The sequence below is a fragment of the Caretta caretta genome, chromosome 6, assembly GCF_965140235.1.
Source record: "Caretta caretta isolate rCarCar2 chromosome 6, rCarCar1.hap1, whole genome shotgun sequence".
NCBI lineage: Eukaryota > Metazoa > Chordata > Testudines > Cheloniidae > Caretta > Caretta caretta.
Genome location: NC_134211.1, coordinates 13,489,278 through 13,506,362, shown reverse-complemented (window position 1 = coordinate 13,506,362; position 17,085 = coordinate 13,489,278).

The window sequence follows — 17,085 nt, the reverse complement described above, 5'->3', positions numbered from 1 at the left end:
TGGTTCTATGACAGGTTTCAGAGTAACAGCTGTGTTAGTCTGTATTCGCAAAAAGAAAAGGAGTACTTGTGGCACCTTAGAGACTAACCAATTTATTTGAGCATGAGCTTTCGTGAGCTACAGCTCACTTAGCTCACGAAAGCTCATGCTCAAATAAATTGGTTAGTCTCTAAGGTGCCACAAGTACTCCTTTTCTTTTTGTGGTTCTATGACACAGTCAGGCCAGACTGGGCCCCAAGCTCAGCCTGATCAGAACCAAAGAGCTCAGAGAAACCTCTCCTGCCATCTTTTCGGCTTGTACTTGGAGGGGAATTTTTAAGAGAGCCAGCGTTTGCAACCAAGGGCTTGAGAAACTGAGGCTGAAACTGACCAGGGATCACCTGGTGCCCCAGGTGCCTTGTCTGCTTTCACAGAGGGAAAGGCCCAGAACAAACATGCCATCAGAAAGCTGTTAAAATTCCTTCCGGTTTAATCATTTCAGAGGCCAGTTGCTAAGGCAGGGAAGGAAATTGGGATTCCAGGCAGGCAATCCGAACCCTGCGCCCCCATGGATTCCCTGGCTCTGCCTGCACAGGGCTCATTGCAGGATCAGGACCTTGGCATTTGGGGTTGCGTTTGTTTGTTTCCAATTCAAAGTGTATAACTGAGTTTTTCTTTAAAGGTCCAGCTGACAGCCTGATTCTGGGAGGGACTGATCCCCAGCTCCTATGAAAGCCATAGGATCTCAGCACCTTTCAGGTTTGAATCCTTAGAATCATAGAATCATAGAATATAAGGGTTGGAAGGGACCCCAGAAGGTCATCTAGTCCAACCCCCTGCTCGAAGCAGGACCAATTCCCAGTTAAATCATCCCAGCCAGGGCTTTGTCAAGCCTGACCTTAAAAACCTCTAAGGAAGGAGATTCTACCACCTCCCTAGGTAACGCATTCCAGTGTTTCACCACCCTCTTAGTGAAAAAGTTTTTCCTAATATCCAATCTAAACCTCCCCCACTGCAGCTTGAGACCATTACTCCTCGTTCTGTCATCTGATACCATTGAGAACAGTCTAGAGCCATCCTCTTTGGAACCCCCTTTCAGGTAGTTGAAAGCAGCTATCAAATCCCCCCTCATTCTTCTCTTCTGCAGGCTAAACAATCCCAGCTCCCTCAGCCTCTCCTCATAACTCATGTGTTCCAGACCCCTAATCATTTTTGTTGCCCTTCGCTGGACTCTCTCCAATTTATCCACATCCTTCTTGAAGTGTGGGGCCCAAAACTGGACACCTTAGTGGTGAACTGCAGGGAAAAAATAAATTGAGCGTGTGACTTTCTTTACTTTTCTGTAATGTATAAAGAAAGTGGAAAGGAGAAAAAGGGAGGAGGAGAGTAGGGCTAATGTGAAAACTGATTGAGACAGGGAATTATTTTGATTCAAGATGCTTAAGACTGTGTGAGGGACTGCACAGCCCAGCCCAAGGAAGAGGAAGCAAAGATGACTTTAAATAATTTTTGGGCCCCTCTTGGTTCTGGGCCGGTCAGGAGCCAGAATAGCTCCTAGCATAATTTAGGCACCCCAAGGTTATGGCAGCCCTGTGACCCAGAGCAGCCATAAAGTTGTGCACTGAGGCTGGGCAGGTTTGGCCCGTGGTTTGGGTGTTAAATGGAGACCCACACTGAATTCTCTGCTCTGCCACAGACTTCTTGTGTGACCTTGAGCAAGTCATTCAGTCACTCTGTGCTCACTTTCCCCATCCATACAATGGGGATAATAGCACTGCCCTGCCTCAGAGAGGTGTGTGAGAATCAATACATTAAAGTCCGCGATGTGTTCAGATACTAGGGTGGTAGGGGCCATATAAGTATATTAGATATGAAATATGCTTCTGCCCTGCCCCGCTTCTGTCCCCAGGGCTTGTAAGAAAGCCTGTGTAGGGCTGGTCCTATGCGATGCCTGCCCCCAGAGAAATTCTTCTTCCTAGGAACTAAGGGGTTTTTCTAGGGGGTTGCACATGTTGTTGCTTGTGTCAGCTGAGCTTATTCACCCCAGGGGCTCCTTGCATCCCTCCACTCTCCCCAACAGCTCCCTGGATGCCACCCTCCCATCCCCCTCTATTGCAGGGATTCCCTGAACACCCCAGTCTCCCCCAGCTAGGGTTTCTGTGTGGCCCCATACCCCCCTCCTCCCACACCAGAATCCCCCATTTTTCTACCATGCTATTGGCTTTCCGTGAACACCCAGTCCAATATCCTCCATGCCCCCATTGTCTGAATGGCAGGGGCTCTGTGTGCTCCTCCATTGCCATCTTTCCCCTCATAGTCCCCATTCCCTTTTTCTCCCAGTCTCCAGCAGTTCCCTGTGCTCCCATTCCCTCCTTTCCCTATACCAGGGTTCCCATGGCAAGGGCTCTCGTGTGCACCCCCTTACCCACTTCCTCCCCATGTCAGGAGCTCTGTCTGCTCCCCATTTCCCATCTTACTAAGCCCTTTGACTCTGTAAACTGAGATGGCCTGTGGACAGTCCTCCACAAGTTCAGTTGCCTTGGTAAGTTTGTCAGTATTATTAAATCTTTCCATTCAGGAATGCACGTTCATGTCCTTCATCAAGACTGCTTCTCAGCTCCCTTTGTTGTCACCAATGGAGTAAAACATGGCTGTGTTCTTGCTCCAACACTATTTGGCATCATGTTTGCAGTTGTTATAGCAGATGCGTTCAGAGACATTGATTGTGGCATTTATGTGCAGTACAGTGTAGATGGAGGTATCTTGAATATGCATTGCCTGCCTGTGAGGACAAAAGTTATGAAGACAATTATTCATGAACTGCTGTTCACCGATGATTGTGCTTTTTTGGCCCAGGAACATTCAGTTGCTCACTGACTGCTTTGCGTTTGCCACAAAATGTTTTGGCTTAACTATCAGCCTAAAGAAGACAGAAGTCATGGTCCAGACTTGACTAGGTCATACCGCAGCTACTCCATTTGTGGCCATCAATGAGGTTGTTGACAAATTTTGACAGGCAATGTCGTTTAACAAGATGCAATGACTGACGACAGCATTACCAAGCACATTGGTACAGCAGCGATACCTTCAGAAATCTTCGTCATTGTTTCTGAAAAAACAGTGTCAAACTGTAAACACAAATGGATGTTAACTGTGCCATTGTCATCACCACATTCCTCTACTGCTGCAATATGTGGACTTCTTATCAACACCATCTAAGATACTTGGACCAATTCCACCTATGATGTCTATGGTGGATAATGGGAATAAAATGGTAAGATTTGGTTCCAAATGTTGTCAGAAGTGTGGTGCTCTGTTCTGTTCAATGTTGACAACAGTCAGCTGCATGCATGTGTTCCCTCTCTGTGCTGCCCCAGCTCCGCAGATCGCTGACACAACAGACCCCGAGAGAACCCCCAATGACCACAGACTCTGATAAGGTATGAAGGCATCCGGCCAGGCTTATTGCCAAATGAAACACAGTCTCTAGCTCCCTGGATCAGATATCTACAGTTCTGCTAGTACATATGTACTCCCTGACAGTGGACCGGCTCAGTCAGTGGCGGGATTTACCACTGCCCCCTAGGCCAGACAAAGACATCCACTGAGGGATTCTTATACACAGGTACAAACAAGTTACACATCACTCCTGACGCGTAGAGGTGCAGCCCCTCTACGTGTTAGGGTGCCGCCTCTCACAAAACAACTCTAACATATTACCTTCCTGCCCCTGTCCTTAGGATAGGTCAGCCTGTTCCTGTTATCTGTGGGGAATATGCTAGTACCGGAGTATTCTGGTACCATCGTGGCACATGTTTCCATAACTAGTGCCCAGTACCTATTAGGTATGTGTAATTTTGCACCATCAGCACAGATTCTGTGAGCAGGGCCTGCCTCTGGCTCACAGCTGAACTTTGTTTTATGTTAGCAAAGTCTTAACCATTACTTTAGTTCGGGCCTTAGGCTTCATACCAGGCCTCTGATGCAAGAGTCTATGTTTCAGGGCCTCATCTTACTACACCAAACATTGAGGTTCTTGAGTGCTGCAACATCACAGTCATTGAAGCTTTTATCATAAGAGCGCAGCTGGGATGGTGTGGTCCATATGTCTGCCAGTAGAATACCGAAGGCCTTTTACAGAGAATTGTAGACTGGAACTTGTGTTAGGGGCAGAGCAAGAAAATGTTACAAAGACACTCTCAGGGTCAACCTCCAATCTTGCAATGTTGACCTCAACACTGGGGAGCTCTTAGCTCACGACAAGGTCCAATGGTGGCAGTTCTGCCACTTTGAGAGCTCATGGATTGCTGCAGTCAAGGAGAGACATGTGAGGTGTAAAGCTAAAAGCAACCCACATATATCTACATTTGTCTTCACCTGTGGCATCCGTGGACAGGATTGCAGGTTCCACAACTGGTCTTTGATCTACAATAAATGACATACAAGACCTACAATAAGTCATTGCGGCTCATCTGTCAGACTTGGTGGGAAACTCCATCATAACTATGCCAGCCCAGCTCCCAAGTGTAGGTGCAGCCTGCATTGATAGGAGTTTTTCTGTTGGTGTAGGAAAACCACCTCCCCAAATGGTATTAGTGACGTCAATAGAAGTGCTCTTCCATCGACATAGCTGCCTCTACACTGGGGCTTTTGTCACTGTAGCTATGTGAGTCAAGGGTGTGTTTTTTTCACATTGCTGATCATTGTAAATATGTTGATATAACTTTTCATTGTAGGCCAACTCTAAGTAAAAGGCTAAGGCCTGGTCTATAAAAATTCACACCCTTAAGTGCTATAACTATGCTGATCTAACCCTTGCTGTAGATGCGGGTTGGTCGATGGCAGAATGCTTCCATCAACCTAGCTACTGCCGCTCAGGGAGGTGGATTACCTACATCAACAGAAAAACCCCACCCATTGCTGTAGGAAGTGTCTACACTATGGCGCCATAGCGTTGTAGCACCCGTAGTGTAGACACCCTAAGAAAACTCCCAATCCACATTTCTGAGTCTTCCAAGGAGTCTTCCAACAAAACCAGGGAAGACCCGACTTTCACTGCGGATATTTCCAAGGTAAGAAACAAGCACACACTCCTGCAGTTCATTCAGAATGGTTGGAAGAATTGTCAAAAACACAGCTTTGATGGAAAAGTAACTTGCCACCAGCAACAAAATGGGGGGAAAGACACTCAATTTTGGTGTCACATGGATGCAGTTACAATTATGCAAGAAGTTGCCTGTAGCTCGTGTCATTATTGAAACATTTTTCAGATGACAGACAAGATTTTCAAAAGCAAGTAGTGATTCAGGGAAGGGCTGGTCAGGAGTTTTTCTATTAAATGGGTTTTCATTGGAAAATCTCAACTCATTGAAAACAAATTTCAATTCATCTTTCATTGGGAAGGATTCTCAGGTCCAGGATGGAATTTCTAGTCAAAACCAGAGAGAGAAAGACCCACCCCCAGAATAGGCAGTCACCTGGAACAGCACTGTCAGAGGGAAGCTGACGAGGTCAGGGGCTCAGCCTACCTCCGATGCTCTGTTCACTTGCGATTAGTTAAGTCACTGAGTTACTGGAAGGCAGTTAATTAGCTAGGGAAACACCTGGGCAAGATAAAAAGGAAGTTACACTACAGTGGGGCTCGAGGAAAGCATTGATCCCCAGAGAGCAGAAAGAGAACGCTCCTATGGAGAAGGCTTCTCAAGGGGAAGGTGGTGACTGGGGCTTAGCAGCAAAGGAAACCCAGGGGGAGATTGCTCCTGGGTGGGAGAGTTTCCAGAAGGAAAGGACTACAAATGCTGAGTCTCAGAGGAGCCTGGCTCCCATGGACGATTCCAGCAGGCAACAGGAGAAGAACTGGAATTATGTGCTGTCCTGAGGAAGGGTCCTTGTGGTTCAGCCTCCACTGGGGACCTTAACCCAAGAGAAGAGACCCTTCTCCAGCTCATGCCAAGTGGCCCCTGATACCAGAAGAGGGTTGTGGGTGATAAAGGCCTCTCTGATAAGGGACATTGGGCATAACTGGGATTAACAGACTAAGGCTGACTCAGTCCTTTCCTCCTCTTCCACACCCCCACCACAGCTAGAGACACAAGCAGGACACGTATTCGTGTTTCATGTGGTGTTGGGCCATGGGTGGTTGAATAAACTAGACCCCTGGAAGGGGCGCTGTTCAATATACAAATCTCATTGGATTTATTAAAAAACCTCATTTTGGGGAAACTGAGGTAGGGATGCAATGGTGACACTGTCCTGGGCCACCAGGGTGTGCTACAGGCTGAGGGGAGGACCCCCATTACAGGCACTCACTTGAGATGCAGGAGACCTAGGTTCAAAGCCCTGCTGAACTACTTGAACCTGGGTCTTCCATACCCCACGGGAGTTTCCTAACGAGCAGGCTACTGTGGGGTGGGGGGAACGCTTGCTTTTTTTGTGTGCAGGGGGGAGTTTCACAAGGTCTCAGTTTTTGTCCAGATGCAGAAAAAATTAGAAATTTCAAAAATGTTCATGGGATCTGAAAACCATTTCCCATCTCACTCTTTTTCTAGGTCCCCACATTTTGGGTGCCCAATTTGGGGTGCTTTACCTGGCTCTGGTTTTCAGGAAGTACTGAGCACCCTCCTTCTGAAAGCCAGATCTCTTCAAGATGTTTCAAGTTGACCGCCAAGAAATCAGGACATCCAAAATCACTAGTCACTTTTGAAAATTGTGGCCATGTACCTTTATACATTGAGTTTACGGTTTCTCACTGGCCCGTTCCTGTGCCAAAGGTTTATAAAAAGAAAGCATGCGAAAGCTAAAACAAGAAAGCAATAGACCCGTATGGCTGCATTCCTTTATTCTGCTAAAAGAAAAGGAGTACTTGTGGCACCTTAGAGACTAACCAATTTATTTGAGCATGAGCTTTCGTGAGCTGTAGCTCACGAAAGCTCATGCTCAAATAAATTGGTTAGTCTCTAAGGTGCCACAAGTACTCCTTTTCTTTTTGCGAATACAGACTAACACGGCTGTTCCTCTGAAACCTGTCTTTATTCTGCTGTCAGGGATAATGACTGAAATGCTTTAGCGTTGGCTCATTTGTCACCTCTCCCCCGCTCCCTCCAGCTGTCTCGAGCATGGCATGACGTCCACAAGCTCTGCCATGAGGTCCCTACCCCATCCATATCTAAATCACTCCCTGTGACGGGGCGGATCAGCCCCACACTAGTACAGAGTCAGAACCAGAAGTCTCACCGGGGGTCAAAGCCAGACTCAGAGTTATGCCAAGGGTCAAGCCAGAGCCACTAACTAGGTTTCAGAGTAGCAGCCGTGTTAGTCTGTACTGGCAGAAAGAAAAGGAGTACTTGTGGCACCTTAGAGACTAACCAATTTATTTGAGCATAAGCTTTCGTGAGCTATAGCTCACTTCATCGGATGCATAAAGTGGAAAGTACAGTGAGGAGATTTTATATACACACAGACCATGAAAAAATACACATTGTAAGGAGAGTGATCACTTAGGATGAGCTATTACCAGCAGGAGAGTGGGGTGGGGGGAGAGAAAACATTTTGAAGTGATAATCAAGGTGGGCCATTTCCAGGAGTTAACAAGAACGTCTGAGGAACAGTGGGGGGGGGGGGGAAATAAACAAGGGGAAATAGTTTTACTTAGTATAATGACTCAACCACTCCCAGTCTCTATTCAAGCCTAAGATAATTGTATCGAATTTGCAAATGAATTCCAATTCAGCAGTCTCTTGTTGGTGTCTGTTTTCTAAGTTTTTTTGTTGAAGATTAGTCACTTCAAGATCAGAAATCGAGTGACCAGAGAGATTGAAGTGTTCTCCGACTGGTTTTTGAATGTTATAATTCTTGACATCTGATTTGTGTCCATTTATTCTTTTACGTAGAGACTGTCCAGTTTGCCCAATGTACATGGCAGAGGGGCATTGCTGGCACATGATGGCATATATCACATTGGTAGATGTGCAGGTGAACGAGCCTCTGATAGTGTGGCTGATGTGATTAGGCCCTTTGATGGTGTGCCCTGAATAGATATGTGGGCACAGTTGGCAATGGGCTTTGTTGCAAGGATAGGTTCCTGAGTTAGTGGTTCTGTTGCGTGGTGTTTGGTTGCTTGTGAGTATTTGCTTCTGGTTGGGGGACAGTCTGTAGGTAAGGACTGGCCTGTCTCCCAAGATTTGTGAGAATGATGGGTCGTCCTTCAGGATAGGTTGTAGATCCTTGATAATGCGTTGGAGAGGTTTTAGTTGGGGGCTGAAGGTGACGGCTAGTGGCGTTCTGTTATTTTCTTTGTTGGGCCTGTCCTGTAGTAGGTGACTTCTGGGTACTCTTCTGGCTCTGTCAATCTGTTTCTTCCCTTCAGCAGGTGGGTATTGTAGTTGTAAGAATGCTTGATAGAGATCTTGTAGGTGTTTGTCTCTGTCTGACGGGTTGGAGCAAATGGGTTGTATCGTAGAGCTTGGTTGTAGACAATGGATCGTGTGGTGTGGTCTGGGTGAAAGCTGGAGGCATGTAGGTAGGAATAGTGGTCAGTAGGTTTCCTGTATAGGGTGGTGTTTATGTGACCATCGTTTATTAGCACGGCAGTGTCCAGGAAGTGGATCTGTTGTGTGGACTGGTTCAGGCTGAGGTTGATGGTGGGATGGAAATTGTTGAAATCATGGTGGAATTCCTCAAGGGCTTCTTTTCTATGGGTCCATATGATGAAGATGTCATCAATATAGCGCAAGTAGAGTAGGGGCGTTAGGGGACGAGAGCTGGGGAAGCGTTGTTCTAAGTCAGCCATAAAAATGTTGGCATGCTGTGGGGCCATGCGGGTACCCATAGCAGTGCCACTGATTTGAAGGTATACATTGTCCCCAAATGTGAAATAGTTATGGGTAAGGACAAAGTCACAAAGTTCAGCCACCAGGTTTGCCGTGACATTATCGGGGATACTGTTCCTGACGGCTTGTAGTCCATCTTTGTGTGGAATGTTGGTGTAGAGGGCTTCTACATCCATAGTGGCCAGGATGGTGTTTTCAGGAAGATCACCGATGGATTGTAGTTTCCTCAGGAAGTCAGTGGTGTCTTGAAGATAGCTGGGAGTGCTGGTAGCGTAGGGCCTGAGGCGGGAGTCTCCATAGCCAGACAATCCTGCTGTCAGGGTGTCAATGCCTGAGATGATGGGGTGCCCAGGATTTCCAGGTTTATGGGTCTTGGGTAGCAGATAGACTACCCCAGGTCGGGGTTCCAGGGGTGTGTCTGTGCGGATTTGTTCTTGTGCTTTTTCAGGGAGTTTCTTGAGCAAATGCTGTAGTTTCTTTTGGTAACCTTCAGTGGGATCAGAGGGTAATGGCTTGTAGAAAGTGGTGTTGGAGAGCTGCCGAGTTGGCGTTACGCGGCATGAACCTGCCCCATTAGCACCAGGATGCCCACATTGCCAGGGCCCGTGCTTTGAGAGAAGTCTATGTCCGTGTCCTCATCATTCTCGTCACCACGCTGATGTCGCCTATTTGCCCGGTTTCGCTTTGCCAGGTTCTGGTGCTGCATATACTGCTGGATAAGTCGCATGGTGTTTAATGTGCTCCTAATTGCCAAAGTGAGCTAAGTGGGCTCCATGCTTGCCGTGGTATGGTGTCTGCACAGAAAAAAGGCACGAAACGATTGTCTGCCGTTGCTCTGACAGAGGGAAGGGCGACTGACGACATGGCTTACAGGGAATTAAAATCAACAAAGGGGGTGGCTTTACATCAAGAAGAAATGAAAACAACTGTCACACAGAATGGCCCCCTCAAGGATTGAACTCAAATCCCTGGGTTTAGCAGGCCAATGCTCACCTCACTGAGTTATCCCTCCCCCTGATATTTCAGGCAGGACTGAATCTCCATTAAACTTTTCAAGGTGCCCCTGACAGACCACACTGAAGCAATTGTCAGCCGTTGATTTCACGGAGGGAGGGAGGGAGGAGCAAATGAATACAAAACAAATCTGGTGTATTTCTTGTTTTGATCCACTCCGTCTATCTTTTACATCTTTGGCTGGCAGCAGACGGTGCAGGAGGACTGCTAGCCATCCTCATCTCCTGCCTGCTCGCCAGAAGACGGTGCAATAGGACTGCCGGCAGGACTAAAGAAAATGACCTGGTCGCGTCACTCCTATTTTAGTCCCTGCACCCATGTCTGTCCAGGCGCTCCTGACCGACCTTACCGAGGTGGCCAGGAGCACCTCGGACATGATGATGATGGTTATCTGGCCTATTGTGCCATCTGCTGCCACAAGACAATGGGCTGCTGCTGTGTAGCAATGCAGTACCACTTCTGCCAGCACCCAGGAGACGTACGGTGACAGTGAGCTGAGCGGGCTCCATGCTTGCCATGGTATGGCATCTGCACAGGTGACTCAGGAAAAATGGCATGAAACGATTGTCTGCCGTTGCTTTCACGGAGGGAGGGCCTGGTGACATGTACCCAGAACCACCCGTGACAATGTTTTTGCCCCATCAGGCACTGGGATCTCAACCCAGAATTCCAATGGGCAGCGGAGACTGCAGGAACTGTGGGATAGCTACCCACAGTGCAATGCTCCGGAAGTCGACTCTAGTCTCGGTACTGTGGAAGCACTCTGCCGAGTTAATGCACTTAATGCACTTAGAGCATTTTCTGTGGGGACACACACACTCGAATATATAAAACCTATTTCTAAAAAACCGACTTCTATAAATTCGACCTTATTCCGTAGTGTAGACATACCCTAAGAGATTCTGAGATTTTGAAATCCAGAAGAGACCATGATAATCTAATCTGATCTCCTGCATATCACAAGCTTTAGAATTTCAGACATTATTTACTATAGTAGAGGGATTTTTTGACATAAGTGACACCATTATGTCCGATAAATTGTGGTTTAGAATGATAACCAGTCCCCAGTTATAGACTTCAGGTGATGGTGAATTAATCACTCCCTTTGGTAAAATAGTCCAAAGGTTATCTGCCCTCACTGTTAAAATGTTATGTCTTATTTGTAGTTTGAATTTCAGATCTTGCTATGCCTTTGTCTTTTACTTTAAAGAGCCCCTTGAATCAGATATTGTCTCCCTGCATAGATCCATATAGACCATTATAGGGATGGCAGTGCAAGTGCTTCTGATCCACTCTGAGGCTTGCCTTGAGATCAGTGATCACCTGGCTTTGTAACTCTTCCCCTGGGTTAATGTTAGATACCAAATTTCTTCCCTTGCCTGGCTTTTTCAGCTTGAAAAAGAGGCCACTAAGGGGAGGTATGATAGAGGTCTATAAAATCATGATTGGTGTGGAGAAAGTAAATAAAGAAGTGTTATTTACTTCTTCTCATAACACAAGAACTAGGGGTCACCAAATGAAATTAATAGGAGGCAGGTTTAAAACAAACAAAAGGAAGTATTTTTTCACACAGCACATAGTCAGTCTGTGGAACTCTTTGCCAGAGGATGTTGTGAAGGCCAAGACTATCGCCTTCCTGCTCATCTGCATCTCCTATGTCTTCATCATGGCTGCCATCCTGAAGATCCGCTCTGCAGCTGGTCGGCACTGTGCCTTCTCCACCTGCTCTTCCCACCTGACAGTCGTCGTCCTGCAGTATGGCCGCTGCAGCTTTATATACCTATGCCCCAGCTCCAGCTACTCCATGGAGCAAGGCCGGGCAGTGTCTGTGGTCTATACCTTTCTCACCCCCTTACCAAACACCCTGATCTACAGCATGAGGAACAAGGACCTTAAGAAAAGGAGGACTTGTGGCACCTTAGAGACTAACAAATTTATTTGAGCATAAGCTTTCATGAGCTACAGCTCACTTCATCGGATGCATGCAGTAGAAAATACAGTGGGGAGATTTTATATACACAGAGAACATGAAACAATGGGTATTACCATACACACTGTAACAAGAGTGATCAGGTAAGGTGAGCTATTACCAGCAGGAGAGCTGGGGTGGGGGGGAAACCTCTTGTAGTGATAATCAAGGTGGGCCATTTCCAGCAGTTGACAAGAACGTGTGGATACAATTAACTTAGGCTTGAATAAAGACTGGGAGTGGATGTGTCATTACACTAAGTAAAACTATTTCCCCATGTTTATTCTCCCCGCCCCACTGTTCCTCACACCTGTGGAGGCGCAGGGCCACGGGGAGAGGGACGTGCAGGGCCACATGGTCAGAGGGGGAGGGGGTGTAGAGCTATAGGGGGATGGCTGGGTGGGGGCACAGAGACATGGGGACAGGGGCAGGTGTGCCTGACTGAATGGGAGAGGCTAGGGGTCAGCCAGCCTCTGCATGGGGATGCTCCCTAACAATTCCTCTCCACCCCGCCAAAAAAACTTCCATATTTTTCTCATCCATACCCAACAACACTCCAAATTCATACCTAGGTTCCTTCCCAGCAATTACTTCCTCTCCCTCAGCTCCTCCATTACCCCTGATTCCCGGAAGCCTTTGCACTGTTTCTGAGGGGTGCGGGAAATACGGTTCTGTACTATAGTTTTAGCCTCTATTATTCACTCTATCAAGGTGATCCTTTAATTTCAGGCACATGTTCTATGGTACAGGTGGGAGCCCTGAGAAGGCCATTGGAATTATTATGTGTCAGAGGCATAGTGCTAAGAGGACTGGGAGGAAATGTTTCCATAGAAGATGTATTAGTTGGTCATATCGAAATCGTGGATATGTGGTTCGGATTCATAGGAATCCTGCTGAAAGTAGTATGGCTTTTGATGTTAGTGAGAGGGAAAATAATTCAGGTGTAACAGGGAAAGGCTTAACAATGAGTGATTTACTGACTTGCAGGATCTAAACTACAAGCTTTGCATTGGCCAGTTGCTCAGCCAATGGCTCAGGAGCAGTGTCACAGCTAGTCTGGTTGTAGAAGGGGGCTGGCAGGCCCTTAGGGGGTGCTGAGGGTCCATTGATCCCTTGGATGGCTGCAGAGTTAGGGGGTAACATTAAAAAGACTGAACCCCCACTGATGTTTTAATGTGTAGAGATTCTAAGGCCAGAAGAAACCTTTAGATCATCTAGTCCAGTGGTTTTCAAACTGTGGGTCACGACCCGGTACCGGGTCCCGGAATGGAAGGCACTGGGTTTCAGTGGCTCTGGTCCGCTCTGCCGACCAGGCCGTTAAAAGTCCCACCGGCGGTGCTGCCTGGCGAAGGCCGGCTAGTCTCTACCTGTTCTGACACCGCACTGCACCCCAGAAGTAGCCAGCAGCAGGTCCGGCTCCTAGGCACAGAGGCCACGGGGCTCTGTGCGCTGTCTCCACCCCAAGCACTGACTCTGCACTCCCATTGGCTGGGAACCGGTCAATGGGAGTTGAGGGAAGCGGTGCCCGTGGGCGAGAGCCGCGCGCAGCCTCTTGCGCACCTCTGCCTAGGAGCCGGACCTGCTGCTGGCCGCTTCCGGGGTGCAGCGCAGTCCACAGTGCCAGGACAGGCAGCCAGCCTTAGCACCCCCGCTGCGCCGCTGACTGGGAGCCACCCAAGGTTAGCCCGCACCCCAACCCCATGCCCCAATCCCCTGCCCAAGCCCTGAGCCCTGCCCTAAACCCCTGCACCCCAAACGTCTCATCCTTGGCCCCACCCCAGAACCTGCACCCCCAGCCCAGAGTCCTGACCCCCTCCCTCACCCCAACCTCCTGTCCCAGCCCTGAGCCCCCCCAAACCTGCAGGCCTCTCCTGCACCCCAAACTCCTCATCCCTGGCCCCACCCCAGAGCCTGAACTCCCAGCCCAGAGCCCTGACCCCCTCCCACACCCCAACCCCCTGCCCCACCCCAGACCCCCTCCGCACACCCTGAACCCCTCATTCCTGGCCCCACCCCGCAGCCCTCACCCACACACCCCAACCATCTATCTCAGTCCTGAGCCTCTCCCACACCCCAAACCCCTCATCCCCAGCTCTGTTGGGTCGCGGGCATCAACAATTTTCTTCAACTGGATCACCTGAAAAAACATTTGAAAACCACTGATCTAGTCTGACCTCATATTAGCCTGTTGAGCTTAATAAAAGGCACTTTCCTACCTTTATGTCCAGGAAGGAAGGGGAAAGGAGAGAGGGTTTTTTAGTCTCATTCATCCTTTCCTCTGGAACCTCAGGGTCCAATTTGTGACAGCAGGGAACAAAGCTGGCCTAAGAGCCATGGAACTTCCTTCCTGAGGAGGACGTTGGGAGCCCAGATCTCAGTGCCTTCAGAACAGGTGCAAACTCCACTTCTCTAGCCTAAGCCAATAGCCCAGACATCAGCCAAGGAAAAGAAGACAGGAGGATGAAGAGATGTATATGAACATCACAGAGTGGTTTACACAGACCTAGCTCAGCCTCCAGTCTGAGTGTGTGATAGCTCCTGGCTGTAAGGGACAGTCTTTTAGCTCACGCTGTAGACAGTGCTGGAAGTCCCCAGATCCATTGCTGGTCGTGACCAAGCTGGGAGAACAAAGAAGCCAAGAATTCAGCCACCTCCTGGGACTAATTCTTAAATTGGCTCAGTTTGTGAGGTCCTGTGGTGATAGGTGCAGTAGAAGAACTCTCAATAAACAGAATCTCATTTTGATCCATTTGAAACTGGGCTTGTCTACACAGGGAACAAGTGCGGAGTAGCTAGTGTGTACCAGCGCCTGACGGCTAACTCCCCACGTGGACACTCTTATAGCACACTATGAATGCCTCTGTGCGCATTAGCTTCATGCGTTTTGGAAGTGTACTAAGCTAGACCACCTGAGGGCGCAGTAAGAGTGTGCACATGACCAGTTAGCTAGTGTGGGGTAGCTAAAGTGCTTTAAATTCACACTCTAACTTGCTGCACACTAACTTCCCTGTGAAGAGAAGCCCTCAACTTGCTTGGTCCCAGAATTTCTGATCTGGAAAAGAAGGGGAGGGTTGGAGAAATATCCTTTGTTAATTTAAAACAAAGAATTATAGATTTGGGACAGTCTTAAAACCCTGTCTGGTGTAATGATGGATAAGGTTCATGTAATAATACCTGCTCTCTCCCACTTTTTGTCTTCTTAGGGCATGTCTGCACTACAAAGTTAACTCGATTTTATGTAAGTCAACTGAGCCTCCGATTTAAGCAAGTTCATCTTGTGTGTCCCCACTATGTCCATTGTGTCAGTGGAGTGCATCCTCACTAGCAGGGCTTGCATCGACGCATGGAGTGCTGCACTGTAGGTAGCTATCCCACAGCGCATGAAGCTGAATGGAATTTTGGATTGGGCTTGCAATGCCTTATGGGACCAAAACATTTGTGTGGGTGGCTATAGGAACAAGGCATTAGCCTCCCATGATGCACTTACCTCCCTCCCTGAAATCAACGGCAAAGAAACTAAGGGTATGTCTACACTACGGAATAAGGTCGAATTTATAGAAGTCGGTTTTTTAGAAATCGGTTTTATATATTCGAGTGTGTGTGTCCCCACAGAAAATGCTCTAAGTGCATTAACTCGGCGGAGCGCTTCCACAGTACTGAGGCTAGAGTCGACTTCCGGAGCGTTGCACTGTGGGTAGCTATCCCACAGTTCCCGCAGTCTCCGCTGCCCATTGGAATTCTGGGTTGAGATCCCAATGCCTGATGGGGCTAAAACATTGTCGCAGGTGGTTCTGGGTACATATTGTCAGGCCCCCGTTCCCTCCCTTCCTCCGTGAAAGCAAGGGCAGACAATCATTTCGCGCCTTTTTTCCTGAGTTACCTGTGCAGACGCCATACCACGGCAAGCATGGAGCCCGCTCAGGTAACCGTCACCCTATGTCTCCTGGGTGCTGGCAGACGCGGTACGGCATTGCTACACAGTAGCAGCAACCCCTTGCCTTGTGGCAGCAGACGGTACAGTACGACTGGTAGCCGTCATCGTCATGTCCGAGGTGCTCCTGGCCACGTCGGCTGGGAGCACCTGGGCAGACATGGGCGCAGGGACTAAATTTGGACCAGGTCATTCTCTTTAGTCCTGCAGTCAGTCCTATTGAACCATCTTATGGTGAGCGGGCAGGCGATATGGACTGCTAGCAGTCGTACTGTACCATCTTCTGCCGAGCAGCCATGAGATGTGGATGGCATGCAGTCCTTCTGCACCGTCTGCTGCCAGCCAAAGATGTAAAAGATAGATGGAGTGGATCAAAACAAGAAATAGACCAGATTTGTTTTGTACTCATTTGCTTCCCCCCCTCCCCTGTCTAGGGGACTCATTCTTCTAGGTCACACTGCAGTCACTCACAGAGAAGGTGCAGCGAGGTAAATCTAGCCATGTATCAATCAGAGGCCAGGCTAACCTTCTTGTTCCAATAAGGACAATAACTTAGGTGCACCATTTCTTATTGGAACCCTCCGTGAAGTCCTGCCTGAAATACTCCTTGATGTAAAGACACCCCCTTTGTTGATTTTAGCTCCCTGAAGCCAACCCTGTAAGCCGTGTCGTCAGTCACCCCTCCCTCCGTCAGAGCAACGGCAGACAATCGTTCCGCGCCTTTTTTCTGTGCGGACGCCATACCAAGGCAAGCATGGAGGCCGCTCAGCTCACTTTGGCAATTAGGAGCACATTAAACACCACACGCATTATCCAGCAGTATATGCAGCACCGGAACCTGGCAAAGCGATACCGGGCGAGGAGGCGACGTCAGCGCGGTCACGTGAGTGATCAGGACATGGACACAGATTTCTCTGAAAGCATGGGCCCTGCCAATGCATGCATCATGGTGCTAATGGGGCAGGTTCATGCTGTGGAATGCCGATTCTGGCTCGGGAAACAAGCACAGACTGGTGGGACCGCATAGTGTTGCAGGTCTGGGACGATTCCCAGTGGCTGCGAAACTTTCGCATGCGTAAGGGTACTTTCATGGAACTTTGTGACTTGCTTTCCCCTGCCCTGAGGCGCATGAATACCAAGATGAGAGCAGCCCTCACCGTTGAGAAGCGAGTGGCGATAGCCCTGTGGAAGCTTGCAACGCCAGACAGCTACCGGTCAGTTGGGAATCAATTTGCAGTAGGCAAATCTACTGTGGGGGCTGCTGTGATGCAAGTAGCCCACCCAATCAAAGATCTGCTGATATCAAGGGTAGTGACCCTGGGAAATGTGCAGGTCATAGTGGATGGCTTTGCTGCAATGGGATT